Raw genomic sequence first — 25,094 nt, forward strand, 5'->3', positions numbered from 1 at the left:
CCCACCAGGGCCCACCAGGCTTTTCTGTCCATGGGGTTTCCCAGGCAACAATACTGGAGCGGGTTGCCATTTCCTTCTCCGGAGGATCCCCTGAGTCTCCTGCTTGGCAGGTGGATTCTTCTCCACTGAGCCATCTGGGAAGCCCTGTGGTTCCATTCATAGGAAACAACCAGGACAGGCAAAGCCACAGACACAGACAGGGGCTGGGGTGGGGGGCAAGGAGTGACTGCTCCACAAGCTCGTCTCCCTTGGGGATAAAAATGTTCTGGAAGCAGATAGAGGGGCAGCTGCACATTGTGAATGAGCTGAATTCCACTGAATTGGACACTTGAAAACAGTGAATTTGGTGTTGGAAGAATTTCACCTCAACTTTTTTTTTTGCCACACCAAGAGACGTGCGGATCTTAGTTTCCTGCCCAGGGATCGAACACCTGCCCTCTGCAGTGTAAGCCCAGTGTCCTAACCACTGGACCGCCATTTTTAAAAACAAAGGGGAAAAAGGAAAACAAGAAAAGCCAGTGACACACCCAGGCTCGGGGTCATCGGGGTCACGCAGCCAGTGACGATCAAAGTAGCCAAGACGATTCTCCTGCGGGACCCACTTTCAGTCCACGCTGCAGAGCCCTTGGTTTATCAAGATTTACTCCCATCACCCTGACCCCAATTTCCAGAAGCAGAGTCACGGGGTCACAGCTGCAGAGTGACGCATTTGGGGACAGAGCCTCACCCTGTGTGGGCACCTGGGTGGGCCGGAGCGAGGGCCACCAGCCTGGACCCTGAGAGCTCGGCCAGTGCAGGTAGGCCCGGGAGGGTGGAGGACGGGCCGGCCGTCTGGCCTGCACTTTCCGGTGAAGCCAGGGCTCTGGACACTCGACTCCTACCTGCCAGGGTTGTCTCTAACCCTGCTCTCATCCAGAAACCAGGACGTGAGGACAGGGTGGCTTCCCACTGCCCACAGAGGCCCATGTGGTTAATCAGGACATGAAGTTGCCTCTGGTTGCCGTGAGAACTCAAATCCTCACAGTACTTTGCTGGGCATATGTTCCCCCTCTGAAAATCGAGGTAACAGTGACTCAACCATAGGAAGGTTTCAGTGGGATTCAGACAGTTCCGGAAAAGGCCCTGAAAAATGTTCTCTTTTGTTGTTGTTGGCTATACCACTGTTTGTGTACCGGCTCAGTTCCCTGACCCCTGACCAGAGATCAAACCCACGCCCCCTGTAGTGTGAAGCCTGGAGTCCCATACTTTTGCAATGTCTTGAAGAGCTGGTTATGGATGAGGGAATATGTCTGAGAGATGTTAATTGATAAGAGTAAGCAAGCTTCCTTGTTGAGCCTGGCGCCTGAGAAATACACACAACAACTGGGAGCTATTGTTATCATCTGTGCCTGTGCAGTCATGTCTGACTCTGTGACCCCAGGGACTGTAGCCCGCCAGGCTCCTCTGTCCATGGAATTTCCCGGGCAGGAATACTGGAGTGGGTTGCCATTTCCTTCTCCAGAAGATCTTCCTGTCCCGAGGATCGAACCTGCATCTCTTGCGTCTCCTGCATCGGCAAGCGAACTCTTTACCACTGAGCAATTTGGGGCTTTTAATGCTTTGCCCACACAGGTTTCCATGCACATAGAGCATTTCTGGACCGCTACACAAGAAGCTGTGGACGCTACTTACTTCCTTCTAGAGTGAGCTGGGAAGGAGGCTTTGCACCCAATACCCTTCTGTTCTCTGGGAAGTTTTCATCGGGAGCTTGTATTGTGTTTTTCTGTTTGTCTGTTTTTTGCTGCACCGGGTTTTCATTGCGGTGCTCCGGCTTTCTCAGATTGCAGCGAGCAGGGGCTGCTCTCCAGTGTGGTGCTCCGACTTCTCCCTGCAGTGGCCTCTCCTGCTGGGGACCACGGGCCCTAGGCTGCACAGGCTCACTGCTGTGGTGCTCAGGCTTAGTTGCCCCGAGGCATGTGGGACCTTCCCTGATCAGGGACCAAGCCCACACTTCCTGCACTGTGAGGTGGATTCTTTACCGCTGGGCCACCAGGGAAGTCCACTCATGACGTTTATGATACAATAGTTTAAAATTTTAAAATTCTCCAAATTTTAAAAATGTTAGTTATTTTAGCCTTCTCAATTAACAGAAGAGGAAAATGGTGCCCCAAACTCACCTCCTCCAAGAAGTCCTCCTGGTGTCCAGGCACGCTGCCTCTCAGGAGGCAGGAACCCACTGCCTGTCACTGTCTATTTCCTTGGCAGCCTCTCCTGTGAGACTAGGAGGACCTGCAGGGGAGGGCCTGTGTGACTCATGCCTGCATCCCCAGGGCCCAGCCTTGAGTACAGCTGAGTGAAGGGATGAGGCTCTGAAAGGTTAAGGCATCTGCCCAAGAAGACACAGAGAGTGGTGTTGTCAGATGAGACCCAGGTCTCTGGACTTGGGTTCCACTGCCCTCCCCCACACACACACCCTCATGTCCCTGGGACAGGCCTCATCCTCCAGGTTGTAGGAACACAGTTCCTGCCCACTTACCATAAATTTCCCAAAGAGGACGCCTGAGAATCATCCAAATGGCTGCCAGCCCTGGTGCAGCTGCTACAGGATTTGGGATTTGGGAGGAAAGGTTGCTCAGGCCCTGAGAGGCACCTGGGGATGCCCCGGGCATGGAAAATGCCAGACTTTGCTCCCAGCAGAGCCGAGTAGAAAAGCCACAGGAACAAGGGTGGTCTGTCCTCCTATGTTGTATTATCTGACACTTCAAAACTGAGATTTCAGCCTTCTAAATTTAGGCACAAACTTTTCATTCTTTTATTTTTTTATGTTTATTTGTGTTTGTTTACCTGGCTGTGCTGGGTCTTAGTTGCAGCATGCAGGATCTTTGCTTATGGCAATGTAGATCTTTGGTGGTGGCCTACGAACTCTCAGGTGTGGCACGTGGGATCCCAACCAGGGATCGGACCCAGGCCCCCTGCACTGGAGTGCAGAGTCTAAGCCACTGGACCACCAGGGAAGTCTCAGCTCAAGCTTTTCTGACTTGGCAGAGTCCTTCCTTGGGTTTCCCTGGTGGCTCAGTTGATAAAACATCTGACTGCAATGCAGGAGACCTGGGATTGATCCCTGGGTCTGATCCCTGGGCCAGGAAGATCCCCCTGGAGAAGGGAATGGCAACTCACTCCAGTATTCTTGCCTGGAGAATCCCCATGGACAGATGACACTGGCGGGCTACAGTCCATGGGATCACAGAGTCGGACATGACTGAGCGACTGACACTTTCACCTCACTTTTTCCCTTTCGCTTCCCAGGCAGAGACGTTGCCCTAGCCTGGACCATTTTGCTGATGAGGAAACTGAGGCAGAGAGGGTTAATGCCTCACTTGCAGATCACAGAGTTGTAAGTAGAGGAGAAAAGACCCTTCGGAGTCCAGAACATGTCTGGGTTCACGCTGGCACCTGCTACACAATGTTCCTGGAGTTGGGCTGCCTGGGTCTCCAATCACTTCTCACTTACAGGCTGTGGGAGGATTTGGCACAAGCACCCCACCCAGTGCCCGGCTCAGAGGAAGCTGGTGGCTATGGGCACAGAGACAGGAGCTTGGGGTCCGTGTGTCCTTCCTGGTGATCTTCGCAGCATCTGCTCATCTGCCCTGTGGGAAAATTGACATCTCACCCCCCCCCCACCCCCCGCCATCGCAGAGAGAGTTGGGAAAGTGAAAGTCACTCAGTTGTGTCCGACTCTTTTCAACCCCAAGGACTGTACAGTCCATGGAATTCTCCAGGCCAGAATACTGGAGTGGGTAGCCCTTCTCTTCTCCAGGGGATCTTCCCAAACCCAGGGATCGAACCCAGGTCTCCTGAATTGCAGGCAGATTCCTTACCAGCTGAGCCACACCAGCCTCCAACTCTGCCCAGAAGGGCCGGGGGCCTCCAGGAGCTCTGCCCATCTCAGGAGCAGCACCTGGCCTGGCTGCTGCCCTTTGGTCCTGCTGGCGACTGGCCTGCCTGCCCAAAGGCCAACAGCTGGCCCCTGGTCCATCAGCGCTGCCGGAGAGCCAGGCCTATCCAGAGCAGGCTGACTTCAGCCTCCCACTGTGCTTAGCAAACGTGTTTTCAGCTGACTGTCTCCCCTGACCGCCCCGACTTTTTTTTTATTTGGCTGCTCCGGGTCTAAGTTAAGGCATTCAGATTTTTAGTTGGCAGCATGAGAACTCAGTTGCTGTGTGTGGGGTTTAGTTCCCCGATCAGGGATCAAACCCGGGTCCCCTGCATTGGGAGCACAGAATCTTAGCCACTGGACTGCCAGGGAAGTCCCTTATCTGGGTGCTTTAAAACGGAGACCCACGAAGCACGGGTCACAATCTGGACTGAAGAGATTTCAAGGAAATAAGCTCATCCTTCTGTGGTTGACTTTTGAAGAGTTATCCTTTTGAGTCGTGATTCAATTTTTTTTTCTTTTTGCTCATATAAAGCCTTAAAAAATTTGGAGGAGGGACCCCGCTCCCTTCAATATCCTCCTTTGTAAACATGACTCTCTCAATTTTCTAGCCCTCAATTTACAAATAATGTAACTTCCAAAGTATTGGCAATATTGACATTTTAAAATAAAATTGTTACATCACTCAAATATAATCCATGCACTCTAAATTCCATAGCTTTTTGATACCCACTTATCATCCACTTAAAAATTTGCGACAAGCTCTTTGACAATCAAATATATAGATTTGTTTCTTTTCCTCTGTAACTTTATATTTTCATCCTATTCCCTCCAGAATTTTATTCTAATTTAATAGAAGATATTTGCATGTTTAGAGTAATTTACAGTTATCCAATCATTATTTTTTCCTCTAACAAAAAATCCTTATATAAATTGAAATTAATTTCATTTCACTTCAAAACTCTATGGGCTTAAAAAAAAACTTACTTATGGGGTGAGTTATCAACACCAAAATGCTTAATAAAAATGTCATATGTGATACATTTTGATAAATAATTACTGAACATAAAAGTAAAATTTTGCTTTAAATTTGCTAAGGCTGAATTAGCTCATGATATCCATGGGTGAATATTGTTTACAGTTAAAGTGAGGTTTAAGGTAGGTTTTATTTCTCTTTTTTGAATTTAGAGATAAAAGCCTATAATTTGGGAAAGCTGTGGCAAATCTAGACAGTGTATTAAAAAGCAAAGACATCACTTTGCCAACAAAGGCCCATAGAGTCATAACTATGGTCTTTCCAGTAGTCATGTATGGATATGAGAGCTGGACTGCAAAGAAAGCTGAGCGCCAAAGACTTGGTGCTTTCAAACTGTAGTGTTGGAGAAGACTCTTGAGAATCCCTTGAACTGCAAGGAAATCAAACCAGTCAATCCTAAAAGAAATCAGTCCTGAATATTCATTGGAAAGACTGATGCTGGAGCTGGAGCTCCAATACTTTGGCCACCTAGTGGGAAGAGTCAACTTATTGGAAAAGACCCTGATGCGGTGAAAGATTGAGGGCAGGAGGAGAAGGGGGCGACAGAGGATGAGATGGTTGGGTGGCATCACTAGCTCAATGGACATGAGTGTGAGGAAAGTCAGGAGATGGACTGGCGTGCTGCAGTCCATGGGGTCGCAGAGAGTCGGACACGACTGAGCGACTGAACAGCAGCCGCCATCTGTGCTCTGGTCCTGCCTGCCCCCAGCTCCTGCCCCCCGCTGCACACTCCCTGCCCCTGGGTGATCGGAGCTCACCCTCAGGCTGCATCTGTAAAATGGGGTGAGAGCACATGCGCCCATTCCATCGTCAGGTGGCTGTTAGAGCTGAGTAAGTGGGACCTCCCTGGTGGTCCAGCAGCTAAGACTCTGTTCCCAATGCAAGGGGCCTGGGTTCGATCCCTGGTCAGGGAACTAGATCTCACGTGCCGCAAGTAGGAATTCTGCCTGTTGCAACCAAAGACCCCTGTGCCTCAACTAAGACCCAGTGCAGCTAAATAAATGTATATATTTTTCCTTTCTAAAGAATTGAGTACATGCCCACAGTGCTTCCCCGGTAGCTCACCTGGTAAAGAGTCTGCCTGCAATTCAGGGGACCCCGGTTTGATTCCTGGATCAGGAAGATCCACTGGAGAAGGGATAGGCTACCCACTCCAGTGTTCTTGGGCTTCCCTGGTGGCTCAGCTGCTAAAGAATCCGCCTGCAATGTGGGAGACCTGGGTTCGGTCCCTGGGTTGGGAAGATCCCCTGGAGAAGGGAACGGCTACCCACTCCAGTATTCTGGCCTGGAGAATTCTATGGACTTTATAGTCCACGGGGTCACAGAGTCGGACATGACTGAGCAACTTCCACGTTCACTTTCACTTCTCAGATTGCTGGGAGACAAAGAACCCCTTGGTCAGAGTTCACTTCCTCCTCCCCACCCTACCAACCCCTGCTTGGAGCCTTGAAGGGGTGGGCTGTTGAAAAGGGAGGCAATTCACACAGCACCGGGTCGCTGAGGGGTAGACCAGACCCAGTGTACGGCAGCCTGGACTGGATCCCGGAAACCACTGGTGTGTGAGCCCAGAAAAGACTTTTCTCTCGGGGGACCTCAGCTTCCCCTTTTCAAAAGCAGAATGATTGCGGTTCAGTCACTCAGTTGTGCCTGACTCTTCAACACCATGAACTGCAGCATGCCAGGCTTCCTTGTCCTTTACTAACTCCCAGACTTTGCTCAAACTCATGTCCATTGAGTCAGTGATGCCATCCAACCATCTCATCCTCTGTCGCCCCCTTCTCCTCCTGCCCTCAATCTTTCCCAGCGTCAGGGTCTTTTCTAATGAGTCAGCCCTTCGCATCAGGTGGCCAAAATATTGGCGCTTCAGCATCAGTCTTTCCAATGAACATTCAGGACTGATTTCCTTTAGTATTAACCGGTTTGATCTCCTTGCAGTTCAAGGGACCCTCAAGAGTCTTCTCCAACACCACAGTTCAAAAGCATCAATTCTTTGGCACTCAGCTTTCTTTATAGTCCAACTCTCACATCCATACATGGCCACTGGAAAAACCATAGCCTTAATGAGACAGACCTTTGTTGGCAAAGTAATGTCTCTGCTTTTTAATATACTCTCTAGGTTTGTCATTGCTTTTCTTCCAAAAGGCAAGCATCTTTAAATTTCACGGCTAAGTAGGGAGGCTGGGGTAGATGATGCTGGATATACCTAAGTATGGCTCAAGTGTTCTCTACCCACACCCACTCCTAGGCACGCCCAGATGGCCGTGACACCTTCTACTCACTGACCTGCCTGTGACTAGGTAACTCCCTGTGGCTAGTGTTAGTGGCCTGTAACCTCCCTGTGGTTCTTGCCACCCCACTGTCCCCACCCTCTCCACTTTGGGGACAGGGAAACTCCACCTGTCCTCCAGCCTCCAAGGGGCGGCACCTCCTGGCAGGCCAAGGACACAGGCAGCTCTGTCCCCCAGCCCAGTGGCTACTCGGCTTCACTGTGCAGCCCTGACCTCTCAACCACCCAGCCCCCGGTTCCCACCTCCGGGCCTCGAGGCTGGGGTGAGCCTTGAACTCAGGCAGCTGATCCATTTCCGGCATCAGGAATGCACCAAGAGCCTTCAGAGTTTCCCCAAGCCGGGCCTGGCAGTCAGCAGGGAGAGGGGCCAGGAGGGGGACATGCAGGCTGGGGGCTTGAGGCTCTGATTCATCAAGAGCTGGGCAGCCCACCTGAAATAGAGTGTCCTGCAGGGCAGGGCTGGGCTGGGCTGAGCTGAGCTGGGCCACCCTGGACACAGGCACATGTGGGGACCAGAAGGTTCCCCAAACACTATGTCCCCATGACCAGCATGTCCAGTAGAGGAAGAGCAGTTCCTGTCATTTTTCAGAAGTAACTGTACTCGTTTGTGGATTTCTGGCTGTGCCGCTGGGTCTTCGCTGCTTCCTGGGCTTCTCGCTGGGCGTGGGGAGCGGGGCCTGCTCTCCGGTGGCGCTGAGCTGGCTGCTCACTACAGTGGCTGCTCTTGCTGGGGAGCGCAGGCTCAGAAGTTGTGGCTCACGAGCTTAGCGGCTCCTCCGCACGTGGCTTCCTCCCAAACCAGGGAGCCCACGTCTCCCGAGGCGCCTGCATCAGCAGGTGGATTCTTTACCACCGAGCCACCAGGGAAGCCCAGCTCCTGTAAGTGTTATATGCGTGATTTTACTTCCATATTTGTTTACTTTTTTTAAAGTATAGTTGATTTACAGTATTATACTAATTTCAAGGGTACAGCAATATTAATTTCAGGCGTGCAGCGTAGTGATTCAGTATTTTTGCAGATTTTACCCTAATTGCATTTATTCATTTTAAATGTCAAATATAAATGTACATTTTATATCACATGATCTGTGCAAGTAGATTTAGCCCAGAGCCTGCCTCTGAGTGAGCAGGCAATACAGTTTTAGATATTTTTTCAGCAATCTGATATACAGTAGGGCCTCCCTGGTGGCTCAGAGGGTAAAGTGTATTGGCGGCGGGAGGAGAAGGGGACGATAGAGGATGAGATGGTTGGATGGCATCACCGACTCAATGGACATGAGTTTGAGTAGACTCTGGGAGTTGGTGATGGACAGGGAGGCCTGGCAGGCTGCAGTCCGTGGGGTCACAGACGGACACGACCGAGTGACTGAACAACGACAACAACACAGGAACGCCCCTTACACACATACACACCTTCTCCTACAATCAACTGCTCGATGAATCTTCACTGAGCGTGTGTGAGCACTGGGGCAACTCCACCTAGGCACATCTGACCAGCACACATCTGACCTCGCGTGGGGGACACAGGTGTTCAAAAAAAATGAACACAGTGATATTATCACGATTGTGCCGAGGGCCCTGAAGGAAATTTCTGGGTGAGGGAAGCAAACAGCAGCGGGCGGGCGGTCAGGGAAGCTTCCCAGAGAGAAAGTGGGGCGGTGTGTTTGCGGAGGCCAGGAGCCCGGCTGGCAGGGAGGCAGAGGCGTGATGTGGACGCACAGTCCTGGGGGAGCCGGGCCTGAAGGATGCTCTGGGCAGACCACACTGTGCCCTTAGCTGACCATCCCTGACCACAGCCCTTCTGCAGAAACCCTGCTATTCCCCAAGGCTTTGGCCAGGAAACAAAAGAAGAGCCAGCCTACATCCATGCATATGAAGTTCAGAAACAGACAAAACCAAACCCATGGGGCAGGAATCGGAACAGGGGTGGCTTTTGGAAAAGGAGGGGAGTCCACTAGGAGGGGTGTGAGGGCAATGGAGTCATTCGGGTGGTGGAAACACTCTTTCTCTTGGGAGCGGAGGTTACAGAGTGCATATGTTTGGAGAGACTTGTCAAATAGCTAAGTTCTGTGCATTTTACTGCATAAAATTATTCCTACAAAAAGGAACGCGGGGCGGGAGGTGGGGAGGAGGTTCAGGAGGGAGGGGCCACATGTACACCTATGGCTGAATCATGTTGCTGTATGGCAGAAATCAACACAATAGTATAAAGCAACTCTCCTCCAAGTAAAAATGAATTAATTAAAAGCAAAATAAAAGGGAGAGAGATGGAAGGGGAGAGGGCGAAGGATGGGAGAAAGAAAGGAAAGAGAGACGGAAAGTGGGAGGGAGGGAAGAAAAAGGCAGTGAGATAATGGAGCACCTAAGGCCGAGGGCCACAACTATTGAGCCGGCGTCCCAGAGCCCGGGAGCCTCAGATACCGAGTCCACGCACCCCGACTACTAACGCCCGAGAGCCTAGAGCCTGCGCGCCACAGCAAGAGAGGCCACCACGGTGAGAAGCCTGCGCACCGCAGCCGGGGAGCGGCCCCGCTTCTCTCCAGCTAGAGGACGGTTCAGGCAGCAACAAAGACCCAGCACAGCCAAAAACAGAAAAACAAATAAAAGAGAAAGAAATGGAAGGAGTCGGCCTCAAGTGACCTCAGCTAGGCCGTTTAGTCTCTCTGAACCCCAGCTGCTACATCCGTAAGACCTGATCCCTGCACAGAGCCTGGTGCCCAGGGCCCTTCTGGCTTCTCCCTCCCCTCCTCTCTGAACCACACCCTCCTCACCGTGAATGGGGACGAGGGGCTGATGGCAGCTAAGAGAGGCCCCCGTGGGCTCCGCAAGGATCATCTGCCCCAAACCAGCCTTGGATCGCGCCGCCTGCCCCGGCCACATCGACCCGGAGAACGGTCCTTGTTTGCGCTCCACGTGTGCGTTGCAGTTCACAGCTATCCGCAGCTGAGCCGTGTTCAGCTCCTGGGACCGTGCAGTCGGCAGCTCCTCCTCGCTCCTCGCTCCAGGGCTCGTGGCTCGGTCTTCCATCCCCATCTCTCACAGTCCTCCGGCTGCTTCCATCTGCAAGGGGCGGGGGGGGGGGGGAGGGGGGAACCCCGAGGGGACGTGGTGACAACTCCCCCACAGTGAACAGAACGGCTTCTTCCACGTCACCAATAACCCCGGGAGCACTCACTGCCCTGGAAAGCACCTCCACACTGTTCCTTCTGTATACCTTGGCCTTGGCCTGCTTCCAGTGCCGGGCCAGAACACTGAAGATAACATGGAGTGACCGCCACGAGACTTTCACCTGGGGATGAAAATCAGGCCCGGGGACAAGGAAAGGAAAGTCCTAGGGAGAGGTGGGGCATGGCAGTAGAAGCTCAATAGTGAAGAGCTTGCTGCTCTGAGCAAGAAGTCTGAATTTTACGTGTCCACATGAGGGGCAGAGGGGATGCTTCAGCCAGGGAGTGGGAGGGCTGTGGGAGAAAGACAGTGTTGCAGAGATGGCTGCATCCTTCTTCTCCCTTCCAATGAAACCCTGATTTAAATCTGTCCCACCAAAGACTACATTTCCCAGCCTCCCTTGCATCCAGGTGTGTGGCCTGTGACCTAGTTCTGACCAGTGAGCCATAGGAGAATTTGGTAGGACTCTGCAGAAAGCTCATTGAAAAGGGGACAGAGAGCTGGTAAAGGCTTATTTTGCCCATCTCCTCTTTCTCCTGCTTCACACTTGGGATGAAGACATGATGGTTGGCGCTCCAACAGCTATTTGGGACCCTGAAGTGACACCCAGGCTAGAGGCCAGGACTCAAGCAAGCAGAGCAAAGAGATAGGTCAGTTGTTCCTGATCCCAAGCCAGTGGCCAGCAGTCCAAGGCTGTCAGGCAGACTGGTGGCTTAACCTTTATCTACCTCAAGCATAAAGCATTCAGCTTTGCCCAGCTTATTCAGAACTCTTGATGCCAATCCCATATCCCCTCATACCCTCCCCATCTCTGTTAACCTACCAGCATCCCTCAGTTTCTTATGCCAGAAACGGGTGACATCCTCCACCTGCCCTTTCTCATCTGTGAGCCCCACAAGCAGTCCTGTTAATAAATCCCTGATGCAACCACTTCTCCTCTTTCCCGTCATTGTTCATCTGACCAAGTCTCTGCTCCTCCCCCCGGGATGCGACAGGTCTCTTAGCTGCTCCCCTGGCTTCCGCTTCCCTCCCGGCAGCCTCAGTGCTGCTTTACAAACATTAATCAGATCGTGTCTCCGCCTTGTGACTTCCCGCTGACCTTGGGAAAGAACCTGCACACCTTCCTTGACCTCAAGCTGACCTCAGGCTTCCCTGGTGGCTCAGCTGGTAAAGAATCCTCCCACAATGCGGGAGACCTGGGTTCAATCCCTGGGTTGGGAAGATCCTCTGGAGAAAGGCAACCCACTCCAGTGTTCTGGCCTGGAGAATTTCATGGACTGTATAGTCCATGGAGTCACAAAGAGTCAGACATGACTGAGCGACTTTCACTTTCTTTCTTTCAAGCTGATCTTTCCACCCTCAGCTCCTGCCACTCCTCCAGGTTTCAGACGAGGAACCTGGGTGTGATGATGAGACCAAGGTCACCTAGCTTAGCATAGCTCTGCCGGGCACCACAGGTTCCCTGCCCGTGCCAGGAGCCTCCAGTCTGGAGGAAAATGCAGATGAGAGAGATGGTGACGAGACAAGGAAGCTCTTTCTCGTCTCAGGGTCTCCTCACATGCTGTTCCCTCTGCCCAGTTGCCCTTCCCTTCACTCCCCACCTAGTTCAGTCCCAATTCGTCTTCGGGCCTCACTCAGATGCCAGTCACTCTGAGAAGCCTTCCTTGAGTCCCCTCAGCCCCTAATCTAAGTTGGTCCCTTGTTGTATTCTTACAGCCAGCGGTACACCAGTGAGCAGGCAGGATAGGGGCAGGGTGGGAGAAGCCCTGATTTGCAGCATCTGATAATGTCTGTGGTGCAAATACTCATTGTTGTTGTTCAGTCAATAAGTCACGTCTGACTCTTTGTGACCCCATGGACTGCAGCACTCCAGGCTCCCCTGTCCTTCACCATCTCCTGGAATTTGCACAAATTCACCTCCACTGAGTCCGGGATGTCATCCCACCATCCCATCCTCTGTCAACCCCCTTCTCCTCCTGGCTTCACTCTTTCCCACCATCAGGGTCTTTTCCAATGAGTCTGGCTCTCCACATTAGGTGGCCAAAATATTGGAGCTTCAGTCCTTTCAATGAACGTTCAGGGTTGGCTTCCTTCAGGACTGACTGGTTTGATCTCCTTGCTGCCCAAGGCACTCTCAAGAGTCTTCTACAGCACCACAGTTAGAAAGCATCAGAGCAAACCGCAAAGTTTCTATGAATGACCTCATCCTCCACAGAAAGGATATCGAGAGCCCACCACAATATCTGCTCAGAAATGGGGCCCAAAGTGTATTAGGGTTGTTGTGGTTAATATGATTTTGGCCTTATCTGCCGGGTGCTTTTACCTGTACTATCTGATTTTGCCCTCCCCACAACCCATATAGTAGATTTTATTAACTGCATCTTGCAGGTGAGGAACTGAGACTCAGAGAGGTTAAGCAGCTTGCCCAATGTCACACAGCTGGTAAATGGGACAACTTGAATTCATAGACGTCTAGGACATCCTATTGTGGAGGGAACACGATGTTACAGGATTTAAACATGCTGAGAGTTCTTATTTTTTGAGTTTAAGATTCAAATCAGCGATACCTAATGTCTGGGGAGTAGAATTCTTTCGTGCACCCATCCAGCCCGGTTCTAGGCCCTGTCCCAGGAGTCCTGGCATGGGCAGGGTGGAGATGGGCACCCACCATGAGGAATAAGCTGTGGGTGGCCCTGCCTTCCAGAAGTTCAGGGTTTAATGAGGGCACCTTAGATGGGAACCAGCGTCCCAGTGATGCTTTGGGGGTGCTCTGATAAGGCATGGGTGAACACCTTTCCATACTGGTGTTGATTAAACACTTCCCGTATGACAGGGCTGTTCAGGGCCTGCCCTGCAACCTAGTTCTGGGCTTGTCATTCCCTTGCTATGTGACTTGGGGCGAGGCTTTGTCATCTCTGGACTTTTGGGCACCACAAGGGTGTGGGCCGCCTGGCACGGGGCCCTCCAGCCTGACCCTGGTGACTTCAGGAGGAAGGTGGGGCCCCACTGGATGTGTGGGTGGCTGGGCAGACACATTCCTCCCTAAAGCTTGTCCAGAGACGTGGGGCCCTCACAGGGACAGCCTGGGTGTGCCTGACACTCTTGGAGCCTGGGACACTTGCCTGGAGCCCGGTCATCAGAAGCCAAGTGGCTCTGAGCACTAGGTTTTGGAATCAAAAACCAGGGCTGATTCCTGGCTCTGCCATCAGCCAGCTATGTGACTTTGTCAAGTCACCCAGCCTCCCTGAACCTCCGTTTCCTCATCCATAAAATGGGAATATTTTCAGGGAACCCAGCACAGTGTCTGGTAGGTGCTCAGTAAATAAACAGTAGTTGACACTGACAGTTATGAGCTGGTGATGTCAGAGGGTGAAGCATCAAAGCTGACATTTATGAGCGCAACTACGTGCCAAAGCGCGTGGCACAGAATAGCTCCCCCAGTAACGAGGCGTGCGCGTCGCTGTTGTTCAGCCAATCAGTCGTGCTCAACTCTGTGACCCCAAGGACTGCAGCACACCAGACTTCCCAGACCTTCACCATCTCTCAGAGCTTGCTCAAACACATGTCCATGAAGTCAGTGATGCCATCCAACCACGTCATCCTCTGTCGTCCCCTTCTCCTCCTGCCCTCAATCCTTCCCAGCATCAGGGTCTTTTCTAAGGAGTCAGTTCTTCGCATCAGGTGGCCAAAGTATTGGAGCTTCAGCTTCAGCATCAGTCCTTCCAATGAATACTCAGGATTGATTTCCTTTAGGACTGACTGGTTGGATCTCCTTGCATTCCAAGGGACTCTTAAGAGTCTTCTCTAGCACCCCAGTTGGGGCTTGTTTACCTGTGTATAAACATAAACACACGGATTCTCATAACAACCTCTGACTGACTCTGTCCCTTTTTTCCCCCTCTTTTAGGCCACATGGTGCAACATGTGGGATCTTATTTCCGCAACCGAGGATCGAACCCTTGAACCCTGCAGTGGAAGTGCAGAGTCTTAACCACTGGACCACCAAGGAGACCCCTCTCTGAGCCTTTCTATCTATGTACCTATCTATATTTCTCTATCTAACTACATCTGTATATCTATAGAGAGACAGAGAGAAAAGGAGAGAGGGAGGCAGGGAAAGAGGACTCTAGGGAGGGTAGCTGTGTGTCTGGGCACAAGGTCTGGACTTGGGAGTAAATAGCCCTTCTATATTCTGAATTTTGAATCATGTGACCATTTTGCCTGTTTAAAGTGAAGTCGCTCAGTCGTGTCCGACTCTTTGCGACCCCATGGACTGTAGCCTACCAGGCTCCTCCGCCCGTGGGATTCTTGGAGTGGGTTGCCATTTCCTTCTCCAGGAGATCTTCCCAGCCCAGGGGTTGAACCCAGGTCTCCCACATTGCAGGCAGACGCTTTACCATCGGAGCCTCCAGGGAAGACTCTACTTGCTTATTTAAAGTCTCATTCAAATTAGACGGATCTGTTTATCATTCTGATCATTCTGTCCTCGGGATAACCTGCAAGAGAGAGAGAGAGAGCGCGTGGGCTAGGCTCCCGCCCACCTGGCAGAGGAGGGCGGTGCCATGACTTGCTCAAGGTCACTCAGGGAAGACATGGCTAATCCAGGCCCCGAACCCAGCTCCATATTACAGGACTCTCCTGGGGCCTCGGGTTGGCGGCTCGGAGCCTTCAGCTCTCCGGGTTGCTTGCGGTCGCTCCGTCCCGAGGAGGGGCCTCCCCGGTGGAGGGGGCAGTGTCTTCGCTGGGTCTGGCAGGTCTCGCGGGTTCTGTTTGAGAACCTGCCCCGCCGGCCTCAGCTCTGCAGGGGAAGAAGTAAAAATAGCCGGGCCGAGCGGCCAGCCACCGGGCTGCGGGCAGCAAGGCGTGCCTTTCCCATGACTTGGGTTCTGCAGAGCAGAGTCCTTCCCCGAGGCTGCTGCGTGCCAGGCCCCAGGGCCCGCGCTGAGTCAGGCCCAGCTGCCCGGGGGCGGGCCACGTCCGGGGCAGCGCCCTGCGGTGGGGCGGGGGCCGGGAGGGGCCGCATTGGCCGGGTGCAGCAGACTGTGCAAGAGAGGCCTCTGGCCCAGCCCCGGGGGTGGGGCGGGAAGGTTTCCAGAAGTAGGTCATGTGGGTGAACGCGGGGATTAAGGAGAGGTGTGTGGACGGGGAGGCGGGGAAGGGGGGTGGGGCACGTTCCAGGCAGCGGGAACAGCGCCTGCAAAGGCCAGAAGTGCTCTCAGCCACGAGATCTAGAGGGTGGGGGGCCTGCTGGGGGTGGACTGTGGGGAGTAGGGAGCCTCGAGAGGACGTGCAACCAGGGGAGGAGACGTCGGATCAGCATCTTAGAAAGGCTGTGGGCTCCCGCGTTCCGTGAGGCAGCCTCTCGGAGGCTGAGACTCCACCGTCCCCTACCCGTCCCTGGTGTACCTGCCCCAGGCGCTGCGGAGGCCTCTTCTGGTTCTCAGCACCTGCAGCTCTTGAGGCTTCCCGGGTGGGACCAGCCGAAAAGAACCCGCCTGCCAATGCAAGAGACAGACACGGGTTCAGTCCCTGGGTTGGGAAGATCCCCTGGAGGAGGGCATGGCAAACCCCTCCAGTGTTCTTGCTGGGAAATGCCGCGGACAGAGGAGCCTGGCGGACTGCAGTCCATGGGGACGCAAAGAGTCTGACACAACTGAGCCACTAACACTTTCACTTTCTTCCAGAGGCTTCCTGAATCCTTGCCTCGGTGGCCTCTCCCTCCATCTTCAAAGCCAGCAGGTCAAGTTCCTCTCACTGACCCACTCTTCTGTCCTCCCTCTTCCACTTTTTAAAGGAAAGATTCATTTTTATTTATTTCTTTGGCTGCCGCGGGGTCCTAGCTGCAGCATGCAGAATCTTCCAGCTTCGTTGCAGCACACGGGATCTTTCTTTGTAGCATGCAAATGCTTGGTTGTGGCATGTGGGATCTAGTTCCCTGACCAGAGATTGAACCCAGGCCCCCTGCATTGGGAGCTCGGGAGTCTTAAACACGGGACCACCGGGGAAGCCCCCTCCCTCTGTCAATATATTAGGACTCATGTGATTAGGTTATTGGCCAGATAATTCAGGATAATCTCCCCCTCTCAAGGTCCACACTTTATTCACATCTGCAAAGTCCCTTTTGTCCTGTAACCTAACACATTCGCAGGTTCCCGGGAGGAGCAAGTGGACACCTTTGGGAGCCATTATTCTACTGACCCATCTCGATACTAAGCCACTTGCGCTTAAACCCCTGCCCCAAGGTCTGAAATGGGGGCCCTAAACTAAAGATGCCAAACTTTACTTGAGGGCATCTGGCCCCCTTCTTCATACCCCAGCTCTAGTCGGCATTGCTCCCCCTTCTCTGAGAATCTTGGCAGTTCAGCTCCAACAGACACTGGGTTTAGCTGACCTTTCACCATGAATTGCCTCCTCCAAGTCCACACCCCCTGACCAAGGCCTCGCCCACAGCCCTTGAAGTCTCTCTTAATCTAGGACAACCAAGGTGAAAAGCCAGGCAGAGAATTGGAGTCACACCTGAGATGAGAAAAGGGCTCAGGGTTGGTCACTGCCAGCTGTTGTGTAGTGGCTAAGTCGTGCCCGACTCTTTTGCAACCCCATAGTCTGTAGCCCTCCAGGCTCCTCTGTCCATGGGATTTCCCTGGCAAGAATACTGGAGCGGGGTTGCTATTTCCTCCTCCAGGGTGTCTTCCCGACCCAGGGCTTAAACCCATGTCCCCTGAATTGCCGGTGGATTCTTTCCCACTGCCAGAGCTGGGTTCAAATCCTGCCTCTGCAGCTTCCTTGCCCTTTGCCTGTCCTCACCAGGCAAAGGAGGGAGGGGTCTCAAGGGGTCACTAAGTAGATTAGAGAGTGGAAAGTGCCTAGGGCGCAGAGGGCTCTCAGGAAACAGGAGCTGTTGTCAGGGACCAGGTGGTTCTAGCCCTAGGTGGTTACTATCTCCTCTCCAGAAAATAGCAATGATAAATAAACAACTGCTTTGCTACCACCCTGAACTGCCAATCCGCTTAGGGGGCTGAAAGTGAAAGTGAAGTCGCTCAGTCCTGTCCGACTCTTTGTGACCGTATGGACTGAAGCCTACCGTGCTCCTCCCTCCACGGGATTCTCCAGGCAAGAGTACTGGAGTGGGTTGCCATTTCCTTCTCCAGGGGATCTTCCCTACCCAGGAATTGAACCCGGGTCTCCAGCATTCCAGGCAGACGCTTTAACCTCTGAGCCACCAGGGAAGAAGAAGCATGTTAGTTTCCTGGATGCCAAGAACCAGCTGACTTCTCCAAGCTTGGTGCAACTGACAGTTATCCCAGAACAGGTCAGAAGGTAGCTGAAATGTTGGGCCAACACAGGAGAAGGAGAGGGCTCTTCAGAGGACTCACAGGCACCTTTGTCCTAAAAGTGGGCCCTGTGCCAGCCAGCAGAGTAATTAGGCCAGATGGTGTTGAAGGAGAAATCCCAAGCCTCTTCTTGAAGCCCCAGATGGGAAGGATGTCTGACTGTACATCAACTTTCCCCTTCAGGTGAGTCGTCCCTGGAAACGTGTACTCTTCCTCCCATTTGACAGTGGAAATAAAGTTAGATGATGGAGTATTATGTTTCTTGGCATTAAATTAATGTGCTATTCCCTAAGAATATTCTTAGATATTCCCCTTGATGGTGTCAACTAGATGGAATGGGTTTTTAGCCTCTTATTCAAAGGAGATGCGTGAAATAGAAGTTTCTACGGGATTCTGGAATGCGTTTTGTTGTTCTTTTGCTTTCCAAAAGCTGGGTTGAGGGACTTCCCTGGTGGTCCAGTGGCTAAGACCCTGCACTGCCAACACAAGGGGGGAAGGTTCAATCCCTCGTGGGGGAATTGAGATCCCACATGCCACGTGGCATGGCAAAAAAAAAAAATTCTTTTTAATTTTAAACTAAAAGAAAAGTTGGGTTAAAAGAATATCTTAATATCTTCTGCTTCTGTTAGCTCCATACCACTTCTACTTTTCGGAACATCTCGGTACGTTTCTGCCGACTAGATTGTCCACAGAGACCCCTGGTGCTTTTCTCCATCTTCCTTTCCAGGACTGACCCCCTCAGTGACTTGCTCCCCACCACCAGGAATGCTTGGGATGAGCCAGGGAGTCAGCAGCCAGGGGTCATAAGGACAGTTCCCTGTGAATTTGTGGACACACTGCCTTTAGGCACCGTGGACAGGAAAAACCTAATCATGTGGGAGAATATGTAATTGACAGATACTGGACTTTGGAGCCCGTGACTTTCTGTCTCAGTTCTGCCACTTCCCTGCTGCGACCTTGGGCAAGGTCACTGCTTCTCTCTGCTTCAGTAAAATGGGATAACAATGGCACCTGCCTTGCAGGGTTGTGTGAATTTGATGAGTCAACACACGTGAAGTCCAGAAGGGCACCAGGCAGGCAGAGAGTACTCGGCAAATACAAGCATTTTTACCCCGTTTATGAGACTTCCGTGGCTTATTAAGCAAATGTCGAGGAAATTAATTCATCTAAAATATCAGGACAGGGACACCATTTTCCAAATAAGGAAAGAGGCTTAAAAAGAAATGAACCACTACTCATAGTAACCAAAAGTGGGGAGCAACCCAAGGGTCCATTGAGTTGCTTGTTGTTCAGTTGCTCAGTTGTGTCTGACTCTTTGCAACCCCATGGACTGCAGCACTCCAGGCTTCCCTGTCCTTCACTATCTCCCAGAATTTGCTCAAGCTCATGTCCATTGAGTTGTTGATGCCATCCAACCATCTCATTCTCTGTCCTCCCCTTCTCCTCCAGCCTTCAATCTTTCCCAGCATCAGGGTCTTTTCCAATGAATCAGTTCTTCGCATTAGGAGGGCAAAATATTAGAGCTACAGCATCAGTCCTTCCAATGAATATTCAAGGTTGATTTCCTTTAGGATGGGCTGGTTGGATCTCCTTGCAGTCCAAGGGACTCTCAAAGGTCTTCTCTAACACCACAGTTCAAAAGCATCAATTCTTCAGCTCTCAGCCTTCTCTATGGTCCAACTCTCACATCTGTACATGACTACTGGAAAAACCATAGCCTTGACTGTACGGACCTTTGTCAGCAGAGTGATGTCTTTGTTTTTTAATAGGCTCTCTAGAATTGTCATAACTTTCCTGCCAAGGAGAATCCCATCAACAGTCCGTTGAGGATGAATGGATAAACAAAGTGGATCCGTACAATGGAATGTTACAGAACCTTAAAAAGGAGGGAAATTCCGACACTAGCTCCACGGATGGACCTTGAGACCATTTTGCTAACTGAAATAATCCAGTTCCCCAAAGAGAAACTCTGTATGATCTCACTTCCGCGAGGTCCCTAGAGCAGTCACCCTCATAGAAACGGAAAGTGGGATGGCTGCCAAGGGCTCAGGGGCCAGGGGCGAGGGGTGGAAGTTATTGTTCAATACATACAGTCCCGGTTTTGCCAGGTGAAGATTACGGAGACGGTTGGTGGTGATGGTTGCACGACATTGTGAGTGTGCTTAACACCACCGAACTGTGTATTTAGAAATGGTTAAGACAGTATGTTATGTGTATTTTACTACAGTTAGAAATATTTGTAGAACTGTAGCTCGCCTGGCTCCTCTGTCCATGGGATTTCTCTGGCACTAATACTGGAGTGGGTTGCCATTCCCTCCTCCAGAGGACCTCCCCAACCCAGGGATTGAACCCAGGTCTCCCACATTGCAAGCAGATTCTTTACCATCTGAGCCTCCAGACTTTAAAAAAAAAAAGAAAAAGAAATGACCCAACTTGCCCAGGTCCCTTCCTCTGCTGAGAAGTGTGAGAGGCAGGGTTTGGACTCAGGACAGAGTGACGCCCTACCCAGCCAGTGGCTCCCCAACACAAAACCTCCCTGCCGTATGTCTGATCAGTGGGTACAATTCAGGGGAAGAGGGTGGGGCCAAGACAGACTGCTGAATATATTACTGAGGAAAGACACACAAAAGGTGACCTGGGAGAGAGGAGCAGTCAGGGGGCATGACATGAGGGGGGTGGAGTGTCAGGCGACTTCTTCTGCGTGAGCTTGGGCACACCACTCACCCTCTCCGCACTTCTGGATGAGGGTTAGGTCAGAGGGCATCCGGATGTGTCCAGCTCTAAGGTCTAGGGAGGAGTGAGGTGAGACACCCAGGGACATGCTGACAGATACAGCAGGCCTGAGTGCCCACCCCACCTGAAGGTCCTTGCTGGGTGCTGGAGACTGCCCTCCCCCCGGGGGAACCTGCCATGCATTAATACCAAGCACCATTCTGGGCCAGGTCCCTGCCCTGGGGCTGGTGTCCTATTGGGGAGAACAGATGCTAGATAAACAAATAAACAGAAATCGGGTCTATGAAAAACAAAGATGAATAAGACGGCAGGGTGTCTTCATTGGCAGGGCCAGCAGAGCTCCTGGGGAGGGAAGCGGCCCTCCCTGGGGCCCCAGGGAGGCGTTCAGGAGGAGATGGCATTTGGGCCCCCAACTTTAAACCTGGTTCCGCAAGCCCGTACTGAGCACAGACTGTGCCAGCCAACCGGACGTGCGAGAGATAAAGACGTCGGGGGCCCAGTCTTTCGGGGCAGACAGACACGGCAACAAACGCATTGCTGCAGAACTGCGGGCGGGAACGGGGGGAGGCGGCAGACAGTCTGATGGGAGAGCTTCCTGGGCAAACAGACACGTGAGCCAAGGTTTGGAGGATGGATGTGCTCATCAGAGCTGAGAAGTGCCCGCCTCCCCAAAGGCTTGGGGTCAGGACAGGCAGGGCCGGTGGACCTCCTGCTAACGAGGTCTACCAGGCTGAATGGAAGGGGCCTCGGGGATCTGCCGCCCAGTCCAACTTGTCCACGTGGGAAGCAGAGGCTCCGAGACTTGGAGACCCCTGCCTCTGGCGGCTTGCTCTGCAGCAGGCTGTGTGCCAAGCGCCTTACCTGACATGTCTTCTCACCTCAGGTCACCACTTTCTGGAAGATGCCAGCTTCTGCTAAGAGTACTTAAGCATTGTCATCAGACTGTGACATAATTATGGCACACAAGCTGTAATATCATATCCATTTTAACAGGCATCAATTACACTCGTTTCCCCTATAAACACATGGGCTGTGAGGGACAGCTCTGTCTCTTAGGATTGACCCGAACTGGACTGTAAATCTTTGGCATCCTCTGATCTTTATTTATTCGCTCAACTGGTATTTATTGTGAGCACCTGCTGTGTGGGAGGCCCTTTGCTAGGGGCTGGGAACGCAGCCGTGCTCAGCATAGACAGAGCCCTGGGGACTTCCCTGGAGGTACCGTGGTAAGGGCTCCACGTGGCCCCTGCAGGGGCATGGGTTCAACCCCTGGTCAGGGAACTAAGATCCCCGTGAGCCGGCCAAAATTTTAAAAACAAAACAGAAAAAAAAAACAAGAGATGCACGTATCCATATGCGGGAAAGCACATATGATTAGCGCTGTGAAGAACAAAACCAGACAACACACCTGGGAGGAAAAGGGGCTGTGCCATTTTGTGACCATGAAGGATTTTTAGGGCCATAGTGTAATGAGTCTGATGGTGCCCCCCAAAGATACGTCCATCTGGAAACTGTGAATACGACCGTATTTGGAAAAAGGGTCTTTGCCAATGAAATTAAATTGGTAATACAAATCTCAAGATGAGTTCATCCTGGCTTATCCAGGTGGGCCCTAAAGCTAATGACAAGTGTCCTTATAAGAAGAAGAGAAGACAGAGAAGGCCATGTAAAGGCCCCATGTGACCACAAAGGCAGAGATTGGAGCAATGTGGCCACAGGCCAAGGGATGCCTGGAGCCCCCAGAAGCTGAAGAGACAAGGCACTTGTCCTCAGAGGCCTTGGAGGGGGCATGGCCCCTGATGACACCTTGACTTTGGACTTCTGGCTTCCGGAACTGTGGGAGAACCAATTTATGCTGTTTAAAGCCACCCCATTTGTGATCATTTGTCACAGCAGCCACAGGAAATAAACACACATCATTTCTTTTCTTTTCCTTAAAATTTTTTTCTTTATTGAGCGGTAGCTGATTTGTAAAGTTTCGTTAGTTTCCGGTGCAGAGCAAAGCGATTCAGCTATATACACTCGTGTGTATGTGCGTATGATCTTGATGTAATTAACTCCCTTTTTTTTAACCTTTTATTTAATATTGGCATTTAGCTGATTAACCGTGTTGTGATAGCTTCAGATGAACAGCAAAGGGTCTCAGCCATACACATACATGCATCCATTCTACCCCAAACTCCCCTCCCATCCAGGCTATGACACTGAGCAGAGTTCCCGGTGCTGTACAGTAGGACCTTGTTGGTTATCCACTTCAAACACAGCAGAGGGACACGCATAATTTCTAACTGAGGCTCAGAAGCAATGAGGAAGTAATCATGCAAGTGTGTGGAAGAAAAGTATTACAGGTCAAAGGAATAGCAAGCGCAAAGGCCCTGAGGCTGACTGTGCAGAATGAGGGAACAGCAAAAAGCTGATACGGCCACAGCAGAGGGTGTGGGGGGTGCGGGGGGAGACGTCAGAGACGATCAGAAGTGGCCTGGTGGGGAAAGGACTGAGATTTACTGTGTGACATGAGAAGCTGCTGGGGAGTTCGGGGTAGGAGGGGTAACATGAGCTGGTGTGATTTGTAATCAGACCACTCTGGCAGCTGAGATGAGAGTAGACTGAGGGAGTGGGGCTGTGGAAGCCCCCTTGACGTGAGCTCCGAGTCAAACACAACTCCAAAAGCATCGCAAGGCCTTATGGTTTATGGAAGGTTTGACGGGAAAACAGAGGGCAGTTACGCGGCACAGTGCCCAGCAAGGCCCCTGCTTTCCTCCTTATGCTTCTCAGTTCCTTTCTGAGCTTCCCTGACAGACTACTGGATCTCCTTCTCTCCCAAGTCTCTTACGGCCAAACAAAGCCTCCTGCAAACCCTGGGAAATGACTCCAGCCTTCCTGCTTATCATTGTCCACATTATCTGCTTATGGTTCAGACTGGGAGCCAGACCGTGAGCAGGCAGTTAGGTAGATTATCTGTCTCCCTCCAAACTCATAACATCTTAGGAAGTGGAAACGACAACCCTCATACCTGTTTTATGAGAAAGCTAAGGCTTGGAGAGGGGCAGGGACTCTGCCCAAGGCCATGCATCTGACAAAGAGAGGAGTCAGTCCTTTGAACTTGGGCGAGAGTGTCAATTTAGCTTCAGCTGGACAGAGGTGGGGAAGCGTCGCTAAGTATTTGCACAGGCGTGAGCTGGCAAAGGCGCCTGCCCATCACCCTTTTCACTGAGTTTTCACGTGGCCTTGGAAGTGACCAAGTGCAGCCGGGAGACTCTACAGTGTCCTGTCTGGTGTCAGAAGTTTCCAGGCCTCTGGCTATATCCTAACTGATTGGGACCCAGGCCTCCAGACTCCAGCTGTAACCACAACCCTCTCTGCCTCCTCCGCAGGCTGTAGCTTAATTGGTGCTCTCTTTAGCCAGTCTTCAACCCTATTGTCCCAAACTTGCAGGACTGAAGGAGCCCTTGGGGCTTATTCAGCCCAGACCCCACACCAAGTGCTTCAGTAGCTCCTCCTGTAGGATCTCAGCTGAATGATCAGACCGCATACAGACACCACTTAGAAGCTTCTCACCAACCCTCAGAAGCTCAGGCCCATCTTGGGACACCCACGCTGTATTTTCTGTTTTGTTTTTTGGCTGTGCTGGGTCTGAGGCGCAGCACGCAGCATCTTTGGCTGTGGTACGCAGGATCTAGTTCCCTGGCCAGGAATCAAACCGGGGCCCCCTGCACTGGGAGCCTGGAGTTTTAGCCATTGGACCACCAGGGAAGTCCCCTGTGGCTATTTAAAGTGATGGAGCGCCAGAAGGGGGAAGATGGGTTATGATGCTTGGTCCAGTCACCTGGGACCAGTCACTTCATCTTTCTGAGCCTCAGTGTCCTCTCCTGCAAAATGGGGCTTTCGTGGGGCAGTGGGTGAGACTGAAGGGAAATAGTATAGTCAAACGGTCTTTGCATAGACCGTGCACATAGTAGGCTCAGTAAAAGCATCCATTGCCAACAGTCCAAATATGTACAGCCTTCCTGGAGGTAATTCCAGGCGTAGCAAACGTTCTGAATGCTCATTCTCTGCACCAGGCACATATTATTAAGCCTCTCTTACAGAAGAGGAAACTGAGGCTCAGTGGTCACCCAGACAGCATTGGCCACAGTCTGGCCCTTGGCACGATACACACTTGCTACGTCACAGGAGTCTGAGATACGGTTAGAAGTCAAGGGCAGAGGATCACTGAGAGGAAGCTTTTCTTTCTCTTTCAGAGGTTCTAGGAACACACCCCACAAACAGCTCTGCAAGGGAGGAGGCAGGAGCCCCAGGAAGGGACATAACTCACCCAGGATCACCAGCTGGTGAGACTCGGAAACCTGGCTCTTTCTCCAGATTTCTTCTCTGCACAGCTCCTGAATGGTGGCCTTGTTTTGGGGGCATTTTTGAACTGATACTTGAACTGGCATCTGGGAGACCGGAAACTCCTCACAAACCCAAGAACTAGTCTTTCTCTGCTTTAAACCAACCATAGCATGAAGCATATAATATGGGCTCAATCTGAATGCACTGAAAAGGTGAATGAATTATTCCCTAGCACACTCATCACAGAGTCATGCACTATGAATAAATTCCAAACTCTTTGCCATAGCTTACAAGGCC

The 25,094-nt window shown here is 51.8% G+C and overlaps 2 long non-coding RNA genes and 1 other non-coding gene across 4 annotated transcripts; all 3 read right to left on the reverse strand.

Moving 5' to 3' along the window:
* Positions 1-6,938: 6,938 nt before the first annotated feature.
* LOC138442757 (uncharacterized) lies at positions 6,939-11,288 on the reverse strand. 2 transcript variants are annotated; one of them, XR_011257876.1, is made up of 4 exons: positions 11,225-11,286; positions 10,451-10,525; positions 10,008-10,296; positions 6,939-8,113 (listed from the first exon to the last, which is right to left on the reverse strand). It is a non-coding gene; the product is annotated as an uncharacterized lncRNA (long non-coding RNA). The 2 variants fall into 2 exon arrangements; XR_011257875.1 differs by lacking the exon at positions 10,451-10,525 and having other exon boundaries at positions 11,225-11,288.
* A 2,481-nt stretch (positions 11,289-13,769) lies between these two features.
* LOC138442756 (uncharacterized) lies at positions 13,770-15,385 on the reverse strand. Its single transcript, XR_011257874.1, has 3 exons — positions 15,031-15,385; positions 14,686-14,897; positions 13,770-14,232 (listed from the first exon to the last, which is right to left on the reverse strand). It is a non-coding gene; the product is annotated as an uncharacterized lncRNA (long non-coding RNA).
* A 2,170-nt stretch (positions 15,386-17,555) lies between these two features.
* Positions 17,556-17,627, reverse strand: TRNAS-GGA (transfer RNA serine (anticodon GGA)). Its single transcript has one exon. It is a non-coding gene; the product is annotated as a tRNA-Ser (tRNA).
* Between the last annotated feature and the right edge of the window lie 7,467 nt (positions 17,628-25,094).

Source organism: Ovis canadensis, chromosome 6, assembly GCF_042477335.2.
Source record: "Ovis canadensis isolate MfBH-ARS-UI-01 breed Bighorn chromosome 6, ARS-UI_OviCan_v2, whole genome shotgun sequence".
NCBI lineage: Eukaryota > Metazoa > Chordata > Mammalia > Artiodactyla > Bovidae > Ovis > Ovis canadensis.